Source organism: Fundulus heteroclitus, chromosome 1, assembly GCF_011125445.2.
Source record: "Fundulus heteroclitus isolate FHET01 chromosome 1, MU-UCD_Fhet_4.1, whole genome shotgun sequence".
NCBI lineage: Eukaryota > Metazoa > Chordata > Actinopteri > Cyprinodontiformes > Fundulidae > Fundulus > Fundulus heteroclitus.
This window is the reverse complement of record NC_046361.1, coordinates 2,941,065-2,951,910: the sequence shown is the minus strand read 5'-3', so window position 1 is coordinate 2,951,910 and position 10,846 is coordinate 2,941,065.

Sequence of the window (10,846 nt, the reverse complement as noted above, 5' to 3'; positions counted from 1 at the left end):
CCATAACAAGATCTGCAAGCTGCTGGCTGAACTTGCAGCCTCAAAAGGGTGGAGCGTATTAAGTGAGAAGAGGCTCTTCTCACCTGAGGCAGGAAAAGGGGAGCCTGACCTCATCATGACAAAGATATCACTGGTGGCGGATGTAGCTCTGTGCTACGATAACAGTCAAGAGTACTTGTCCATGATGGGAGAACTCAAGAAGAACAAGTACATTCCCTTCAGAGGAGCCATACAAGCAGCGCTCGGATCGGACTCGGTCGAGTTCTTTGGTTTCCCTATGGGAACCAAGGGAAAATGGCACAAAGGGAACTTTAAACTTTTGGACGGGCTGGGCTTCAACAAGGTGCAGAGGACGCCCCTGAGAAGAAAATTCTCCAGAAGAGTATGACCCTCCACCTTAACGATACAAGTCGTAACAAAACAATTCCGAAGGATCAAGGGCATACGCGGTTCATCTCTGTCCCTAACAATCAACCCCTAACACGGGTTCGCCCTGTCCATTGTTCCGGTAAACATGATCGGCACTGAACCCGTGTGCTTGGTCATATTTTTCTTTTCTTACTGAAAAAGTGATAGAAATGATACAAGCTTGCCCAAAAGCGAAGGGTATCTCCGTTGGTTCTGGCGGCTTGTGTCCTGGCTTGGAATCGTTGCGGGAGGATGGTGTGCATGGGGACCAGTTCCCCAGAGCTGTGATATGTGCGAAGCCGTTCAACCGATTGCGATAACTAAGATGACGATAGGGAGTGGGCGGTCTCCCAAGTCGACGAGAGACAATAAACACCTCGAAACGAGAGCCCCGGGTCACTCGCTTCGGCGGCTCTGCCTGGGATCCCATCGAGCCACTTAGGAGATGCGATCGGGGCTTGATGGGCATCATCTGGGGGGTCCTTGCTTGCACCAGACCATTCGAATATAGGAGGACCCTGCCAAACTCCGGAGTCCCTTCTCATTTCTATATGAGTGGGCGATCCCGCCAAGGGCCTGGAAGGAGCACGTGAGCATCTTCCGTTCGGTGCGAGTAAACGTGCGGGAGTAACGGTGCTCTCTCTTGAGGTAGCCAAATGCCTCGTCATCTAATTAGTGACGCGCATGAATGGATGAACGAGATTCCCACTGTCCCTAACTCCCATCCAGCGAAACCACAGCCAAGGGAACGGGCTTGGCAGAATCAGCGGGGAAAGAAGACCCTGTTGAGCTTGACTCTAGTCTGGCACCGTGAAGAGACATGAGAGGTGTAGAATAAGTGGGAGGCTCTGGCCGCCGGTGAAATACCACTACTCTTATCGTTTTTTTCACTTACCCAGTGAGGCGGGAAGGTGTAGCCCAGGAGTAGCCCAGGAAGATACAAGGGTCTGGAGGGATCCTGGGGCCTTACGCGAAAAAAACCCTTCCGCAGATATGTAAGAGCGAGTCTTTCGACAAGCTCTGGTGGGAAATTTTCTAAGTCTTTCAACACTTAGTCTCTGGAGTTTGACAGGGGGACTTCCAGGGCCCACCAATTATACTCAGACCGATTTGCAAACGTGGCCTGCCACAGGAGGGCCTCCGTCGGCCCCGGTGCGTCGGCGGTTGGTTCCTCCATCCTGCAGGCTCGACTCCAGACCCCAGCGGAGGTTGCGTGCGACTGTGCTTATTCCCCCGTAGTGGGCCGCACGCTCGGAAGCGAGACTGAGACGACCCGTCCGACCTAGTGGTCCCGCACCAAGCCTCCGCCACCGGGCGCACGTCCCCCGGTCCCGGCCCGCGCTGGCGGTGCGATTGGGAAACACGCTTTTCTCTGACCCTCCGATCGAGCCCCCGTGCGGCTGTCCGCCCGCAAGCCAAACGACTAGGGCTCGGGGCACCACCGGGCTACGGAGGACCAGTGCCTCCGCCCGGTGCCCGCGCCCTCCCCCCCTATCTGCTCTGCCTACGGGCCCGGCGCGTGCCGGGTTCTGGAGGGCTACCTGGTTGATCCTGCCAGTAGCATATGCTTGTCTCAAAGATTAAGCCATGCAAATCTAAGTACACACGGCCGGTACAGTAAAACTGCGAATGGCTCATTAATCAGTTATGGTTCCTTTGATCGCTCCACCGTTACTTGGATAACTGTGGGAATTCTAGAGCTAATACATGAGGGAAACTGTTTTCAACCCGAGCGAAACACATGTTTACGGTACGACAAAGCCATAACTAAACCCTTTCTATCATCCTGGGTGAGAGGGACCCAGGTTGACTATGCCGAAACGAAGATTTGGGGAGGCCCCCCTTACCTCTCCCAGAAAGAAAGACAAGATGTTCTGGTCGGTAGACGATGTTAAACACGTCACAAAAATCAAAGGAAGACTGCTACTTCGATCTCCTAATAAAGTAGATTGCAGACCATCTACTCCTGTCACGACCATAACTAGACATGTTCCCAGGAGGAAGCTCTTTCCTACCAAGGAAGATGATCTCTGCATCATCTTCCTGAGCACGGAACCCTCATGGAAAAGACAGATGCGAAACCGTTCGCTCAGGCTGCCAACAAGCGTAACTGTTGGCATTCGGTCACCGTGGACGCCTCAGTCCTGCCCCCTGTGTAAGATATGTCTTACCACCGCCAGTTATGCTGCTAGTCACATGGACAGAATCCATAGGGCAAGAAAGATTGATTATTTCTGTCGGAAGTGCGGGAGCCTAAAATACAGCCTAAAAAGTGCTGCTGTTCACAGCGCCAAATGCAGACTTCAAAAGCACTCTAAACAAGAGACAGGCCTGTTCAAATGTGACTACTGCCCTAATGCTTTTGCAAGTGTAAGAGGTCGATCTCTACATATGAGGAGAAAACACTCCGGCGCTATCAGATGTTCTCGACGATGTTAACTCCTGTTGAGAATTAAAAAATATATCTTAGTAGGGGTGTCTCCCCTCTCTGTTGCTAGGTAGAATAACAGGGTGGTTTATTGCCCTCCCGTCTCTGTGGCCGGGTAAGATAACATGCAACTTTAGTTTTTATGGCTGTTGGGTCATCGCGGCCTGACCCCGTGCTGGGAAGAGCAGCCCCTTTGTTTGAGATACAGATGGCTTGCAGATTACCCCTCCCTCCCTTAGAAGAGGCAGGCAAACACTGTATTAAAGAAAGTCTTGGCAAAACTTAAAATTAGACAGACTTATCCACCGCGGGGGAAAACATCTTGTAATGGTAATGTACCCTGTCTCCATATTTAATTTCTATAAATTAAATATGCATTTAAACTGTTCTACCTCTTGATCAATGTTTCCTCATTTATAGCCAAATCCGGAACTGGGAAAGATGGGTTTTTAATAGACATGTAACAGCAACCCGGTAAAACCCGATCTTATCACTCCCCTGAGTTAATTCTCGAAAGCTCATGTCTCAACTCTTCTCCATCTGACGATGGAGTGACCCGATCCATGAAAGAAACATTTGAAATGGTGTTGTCCAATGAATCTGATAACACTAGGGGCCTTCACCCCCTTCATACAACCTTCAAGGAATTGATGGTATACACTAAAAGACTTGTCAAATTTTTCAAACGAAAGGCAAATACGCCTGTCAAGGACCAGCGACGCCGCAACTCTGGCCAGAATGCCAAGACTAAAAGATCCAAAAGACAGTCGTACAGGATCTTGCAGAGACTCTATGCCAGGGACAAGTCAGCAGCTGCGAGCTTTGTATTAGATGGCAGGGAAAAGGTACCCTGTGAGATCCCGCTGCCCAAGGTAGAAAACACCTACAAACAAATCTAGGAAGGAACAGATGGTTACGCTGGTCTAGGGACATTCCAAGACCTCCCTGCCACTGATAACAAACTCTTGATATGGCCTCTTACAGCAGAGGAGGTCTTATCAGCAACTAAAGGCATGAGGAAGAAGAGTGCACCGGGCCCAGACATGATAAAATTGTCTGACTTGATGTCCTGGGACCCCCTGGGGAGCAAACTGTCGACCTTGTTCAACACCATGTTATACATTGGTAAACTTCCCACCTGTCTTAAAGTGAGTGGTACCACTTTAATTCCTAAAACCTCGACTGCTGCTGAGTTGAGGAAAGTCGAGAACTGGAGACCCATCACTATCAGCTCCGTGATAGTATGGATCCTGTCTAACGTGCTGGCCAAACGAATGCTTGAGGCTTGCCCCTTACATCGCTCTCAAAAAGGCTTTGTGGGGGGCCGAGGTTGTGCCGAGAATCTTATGATACTGAAAGGACTCCTTCTAGACGGCAAAAGATTGAGAAAACCACTTGCCATGGTTTTCGTCGATCTGGCGAGGGCTTTTGACTCGGTTTCCCATACGCATACTAGGCAAGTCCTTCACGATAGAGGGGTTGATGAAACGCTGATCAGCTTATTCAATATGGCAATGGACCCTCTGTTACATTACCTGGAGCGGAATGGAACGAGCTACGAGTTGGCCGGTCAGCAAGTCACATCTTTGGCATACGCTGATGACCTTGTGTTGGTCAGCAGTTCTTGGAGGGGAATGAAAAGAAACTTAAAGATCCTACAGGAATTTCTGGCGACCACCAGACTGAAAGTCAAGATCTCCAAATGCGGTGGTTTCTTCTTTCAAATGAAAGGGTCATGCAGGGTCCTAAACCAGTGCGAAGCCTGGAAAATCGGGGATGAGCCTATACCTATTTTAGGTCCCAACAAGGTCAAGTATCTGGTTGTCCAGATAAATCCTGTTGGTTGGCTCATCCCCCCTGATCTTGTGCCTTTGGTGTCGCAACTACTGGACAGTATTTCCAAAGCCCCCTCAAACCGACACAAAGAATGGAAATGCTCAATTCCTTTGCTCTGCCAAGAATCACCTATGCAGCAGACGTAGGAATGGTCAAGAAGGGAACTTTAAAGCTGACAGATAACTTGATCCGAAAGGCAGTAAAAAGATGGCTTCACCTGGAGCCTTCCACAGCAGACGGTCTAATATACTCCAGGCCGAGGGAAGGCGGCCTGGGTGTAGTAAGACTTGAGGACCAGATCCCAATGTTGCAGTTCCGCAGAGTCATCGGCTTAATCCAAGCCAAAGACGAGCTTTGCTCGAATATGGCTAAATCCGTTGTGGATCATAATCGTCTGAACAAACTCTACAGAAGAGTCATGGGCGTAAGTGAGAGGAAATCTGACTTAATTTGTGAACCCCACAAGATCCAGATCGGAGACTTCACGTCACTGGCTTGGCGACGGCGTGAGTTTGCTAGATGGACCAGACTAAAGAGTCAAGGAAGAGGAATCCTTCCCTTCCAAGAGGACCGCATTAGCAACTGTTGGCTAAAGCTACCTACAAGTTTCCAAGAATCAGAGTTTATTCTGGGACTCAAGCTACGAACGAACACTGTCCCCATGCCAACTTCACCTTCGGTGAGGAAGGCTGAGCAGACCAAGTGTCGTCTCTGTGGTAAGGCGGCCGAAACTTTGGGCCATGTCATAAGCTCTTGCAAGGTTCTACAAAAGAACCGGATGAAAAACCATAACAAGATCTGCAAGCTGCTGGCTGAACTTGCAGCCTCAAAAGGGTGGAGCGTATTAAGTGAGAAGAGGCTCTTCTCACCTGAGGCAGGAAAAGGGGAGCCTGACCTCATCATGACAAAGAACAAGATATCACTGGTGGCGGATGTAGCTCTGTGCTACGATAACAGTCAAGAGTACTTGTCCATGATGGGAGAACTCAAGAAGAACAAGTACATTCCCTTCAGAGGAGCCATACAAGCAGCGCTCGGATCAGACTCGGTCGAGTTCTTTGGTTTCCCTATGGGAACCAAGGGAAAATGGCACAAAGGGAACTTTAAACTTTTGGACGGGCTGGGCTTCAACAAGGTGCAGAGGACGCCCCTGAGAAGAAAATTCTCCAGAAGAGTATGACCCTCCACCTTAACGATACAAGTCGTAACAAAACAATTCCGAAGGATCAAGGGCATACGCGGTTCATCTCTGTCCCTAACAATCAACCCCTAACACGGGTTCGCCCTGTCCATTGTTCCGGTAAACATGATCGGCACTGAACCCGTGTGCTTGGTCATATTTTTCTTTTCTTACTGAAAAAGTGATAGAAATGATACAAGCTTGCCCAAAAGCGAAGGGTATCTCCGTTGGTTCTGGCAGCTTGTGTCCTGGCTTGGAATCGTTGCGGGAGGATGGTGTGCATGGGGACCAGTTCCCCAGAGCTGTGATATGTGCGAAGCCGTTCAACCGATTGCGATAACTAAGATGACGATAGGGAGTGGGCGGTCTCCCAAGTCGACGAGAGACAATAAACACCTCGAAACGAGAGCCCCGGGTCACTCGCTTCGGCGGCTCTGCCTGGGATCCCATCGAGCCACTTAGGAGATGCGATCGGGGCTTGATGGGCATCATCTGGGGGGTCCTTGCTTGCACCAGACCATTCGAATATAGGAGGACCCTGCCAAACTCCGGAGTCCCTTCTCATTTCTATATGAGTGGGGGATCCCGCCAAGGGCCTGGAAGGAGCACGTGAGCATCTTCCGTTCGGTGCGAGTAAACGTGCGGGAGTAACGGTGCTCTCTCTTGAGGTAGCCAAATGCCTCGTCATCTAATTAGTGACGCGCATGAATGGATGAACGAGATTCCCACTGTCCCTAACTCCCATCCAGCGAAACCACAGCCAAGGGAACGGGCTTGGCAGAATCAGCGGGGAAAGAAGACCCTGTTGAGCTTGACTCTAGTCTGGCACCGTGAAGAGACATGAGAGGTGTAGAATAAGTGGGAGGCTCTGGCCGCCGGTGAAATACCACTACTTTTATCGTTTTTTCACTTACCCAGTGAGGCGGGAAGGTGTAGCCCAGGAGTAGCCCAGGAAGATACAAGGGTCTGGAGGGATCCTGGGGCCTTACGCGAAAAAAACCCTTCCGCAGATATGTAAGAGCGAGTCTTTCGACAAGCTCTGGTGGGAAATTTTCTAAGTCTTTCAACACTTAGTCTCTGGAGTTTGACAGGGGGACTTCCAGGGCCCACCAATTATACTCAGACCGATTTGCAAACGTGGCCTGCCACAGGAGGGCCTCCGTCGGCCCCGGTGCGTCGGCGGTTGGTTCCTCCATCCTGCAGGCTCGACTCCAGACCCCAGCGGAGGTTGCGTGCGACTGTGCTTATTCCCCCGTAGTGGGCCGCACGCTCGGAAGCGAGACTGAGACGACCCGTCCGACCTAGTGGTCCCGCACCAAGCCTCCGCCACCGGGCGCACGTCCCCCGGTCCCGGCCCGCGCTGGCGGTGCGATTGGGAAACACGCTTTTCTCTGACCCTCCGATCGAGCCCCCGTGCGGCTGTCCGCCCGCAAGCCAAACGACTAGGGCTCGGGGCACCACCGGGCTACGGAGGACCAGTGCCTCCGCCCGGTGCCCGCGCCCTCCCCCCCTATCTGCTCTGCCTACGGGCCCGGCGCGTGCCGGGTTCTGGAGGGCTACCTGGTTGATCCTGCCAGTAGCATATGCTTGTCTCAAAGATTAAGCCATGCAAATCTAAGTACACACGGCCGGTACAGTAAAACTGCGAATGGCTCATTAATCAGTTATGGTTCCTTTGATCGCTCCACCGTTACTTGGATAACTGTGGCAATTCTAGAGCTAATACATGAGGGAAACTGTTTTCAACCCGAGCGAAACACATGTTTACGGTACGACAAAGCCATAACTAAACCCTTTCTATCATCCTGGGTGAGAGGGACCCAGGTTGACTATGCCGAAACGAAGATTTGGGGAGGCCCCCCTTACCTCTCCCAGAAAGAAACCCAGAAATAAAGACAAGATGTTCTGGTCGGTAGACGATGTTAAACACGTCACAAAAATCAAAGGAAGACTGCTACTTCGATCTCCTAATAAATTAGATTGCAGACCATCTACTCCTGTCACGACCATAACTAGACATGTTCCCAGGAGGAAGCTCTTTCCTACCAAGGAAGATGATCTCTGCATCATCTTCCTGAGCACGGAACCCTCATGGAAAAGACAGATGCGAAACCGTTCGCTCAGGCTGCCAACAAGCGTAACTGTTGGCATTCGGTCACCGTGGACGCCTCAGTCCTGCCCCCTGTGTAAGATATGTCTTACCACCGCCAGTTATGCTGCTAGTCACATGGGCAGAATCCATAGGGCAAGAAAGATTGATTATTTCTGTCGGAAGTGCGGGAGCCTAAAATACAGCCTAAAAAGTGCTGCTGTTCACAGCGCCAAATGCAGACTTCAAAAGCACTCTAAACAAGAGACAGGCCTGTTCAAATGTGACTACTGCCCTAATGCTTTTGCAAGTGTAAGAGGTCGATCTCTACATATGAGGAGAAAACACTCCGGCGCTATGCCCACCCGGATAAAGCTATCAGATGTTCTCGACGATGTTAACTCCTGTTGAGAATTAAAAAATATATCTTAGTAGGGGTGTCTCCCCTCTCTGTTGCTAGGTAGAATAACAGGGTGGTTTATTGCCCTCCCGTCTCTGTGGCCGGGTAAGATAACATGCAACTTTAGTTTTTATGGCTGTTGGGTCATCGCGGCCTGACCCCGTGCTGGGAAGAGCAGCCCCTTTGTTTGAGATACAGATGGCTTGCAGATTACCCCTCCCTCCCTTAGAAGAGGCAGGCAAACACTGTATTAAAGAAAGTCTTGGCAAAACTTAAAATTAGACAGACTTATCCACCGCGGGGGAAAACATCTTGTAATGGTAATGTACCCTGTCTCCATATTTAATTTCTATAAATTAAATATGCATTTAAACTGTTCTACCTCTTGATCAATGTTTCCTCATTTATAGCCAAATCCGGAACTGGGAAAGATGGGTTTTTAATAGACATGTAACAGCAAGCCGGTAAAACCCGATCTTATCACTCCCCTGAGTTAATTCTCGAAAGCTCATGTCTCAACTCTTCTCCATCTGACGATGGAGTGACCCGATCCATGAAAGAAACATTTGAAATGGTGTTGTCCAATGAATCTGATAACACTAGGGGCCTTCACCCCCTTCATACAACCTTCAAGGAATTGATGGTATACACTAAAAGACTTGTCAAATTTTTCAAACGAAAGGCAAATACGCCTGTCAAGGACCAGCGACGCCGCAACTCTGGCCAGAATGCCAAGACTAAAAGATCCAAAAGACAGTCGTACAGGATCTTGCAGAGACTCTATGCCAGGGACAAGTCAGCAGCTGCGAGCTTTGTATTAGATGGCAGGGAAAAGGTACCCTGTGAGATCCCGCTGCCCAAGGTAGAAAACACCTACAAACAAATCTAGGAAGGAACAGATGGTTACGCTGGTCTAGGGACATTCCAAGACCTCCCTGCCACTGATAACAAACTCTTGATATGGCCTCTTACAGCAGAGGAGGTCTTATCAGCAACTAAAGGCATGAGGAAGAAGAGTGCACCGGGCCCAGACATGATAAAATTGTCTGACTTGATGTCCTGGGACCCCCTGGGGAGCAAACTGTCGACCTTGTTCAACACCATGTTATACATTGGTAAACTTCCCACCTGTCTTAAAGTGAGTGGTACCACTTTAATTCCTAAAACCTCGACTGCTGCTGAGTTGAGGAAAGTCGAGAACTGGAGACCCATCACTATCAGCTCCGTGATAGTATGGATCCTGTCTAACGTGCTGGCCAAACGAATGCTTGAGGCTTGCCCCTTACATCGCTCTCAAAAAGGCTTCGTGGGGGGCCGAGGTTGTGCCGAGAATCTTATGATACTGAAAGGACTCCTTCTAGACGGCAAAAGATTAAGAAAACCACTTGCCATGGTTTTCGTCGATCTGGCGAGGGCTTTTGACTCGGTTTCCCATACGCATACTAGGCAAGTCCTTCACGATAGAGGGGTTGATGAAACGCTGATCAGCTTATTCAATATGGCAATGGACCCTCTGTTACATTACCTGGAGCGGAATGGAACGAGCTACGAGTTGGCCGGTCAGCAAGTCACATCTTTGGCATACGCTGATGACCTTGTGTTGGTCAGCAGTTCTTGGAGGGGAATGAAAAGAAACTTAAAGATCCTACAGGAATTTCTGGCGACCACCAGACTGAAAGTCAAGATCTCCAAATGCGGTGGTTTCTTCTTTCAAATGAAAGGGTCATGCAGGGTCCTAAACCAGTGCGAAGCCTGGAAAATCGGGGATGAGCCTATACCTATTTTAGGTCCCAACAAGGTCAAGTATCTGGTTGTCCAGATAAATCCTGTTGGTTGGCTCATCCCCCCTGATCTTGTGCCTTCGGTGTCGCAACTACTGGACAGTATTTCCAAAGCCCCCTCAAACCGACACAAAGAATGGAAATGCTCAATTCCTTTGCTCTGCCAAGAATCACCTATGCAGCAGACGTAGGAATGGTCAAGAAGGGAACTTTAAAGCTGACAGATAACTTGATCCGAAAGGCAGTAAAAAGATGGCTTCACCTGGAGCCTTCCACAGCAGACGGTCTAATATACTCCAGGCCGAGGGAAGGCGGCCTGGGTGTAGTAAGACTTGAGGACCAGATCCCAATGTTGCAGTTCCGCAGAGTCATCGGCTTAATCCAAGCCAAAGACGAGCTTTGCTCGAATATGGCTAAATCCGTTGTGGATCACAATCGTCTGAACAAACTCTACAGAAGAGTCATGGGCGTAAGTGAGAGGAAATCTGACTTAATTTGTGAACCCCGACAAGATCCAGATCGGAGACTTCACGTCACTGGCTTGGCGACGGCGTGAGTTTGCTAGATGGACCAGACTAAAGAGTCAAGGAAGAGGAATCCTTCCCTTCCAAGAGGACCGCATTAGCAACTGTTGGCTAAAGCTACCTACAAGTTTCCAAGAATCAGAGTTTATTCTGGGACTCAAGCTACGAACGAACACTGTCCCCATGCCAACTTCACCTTC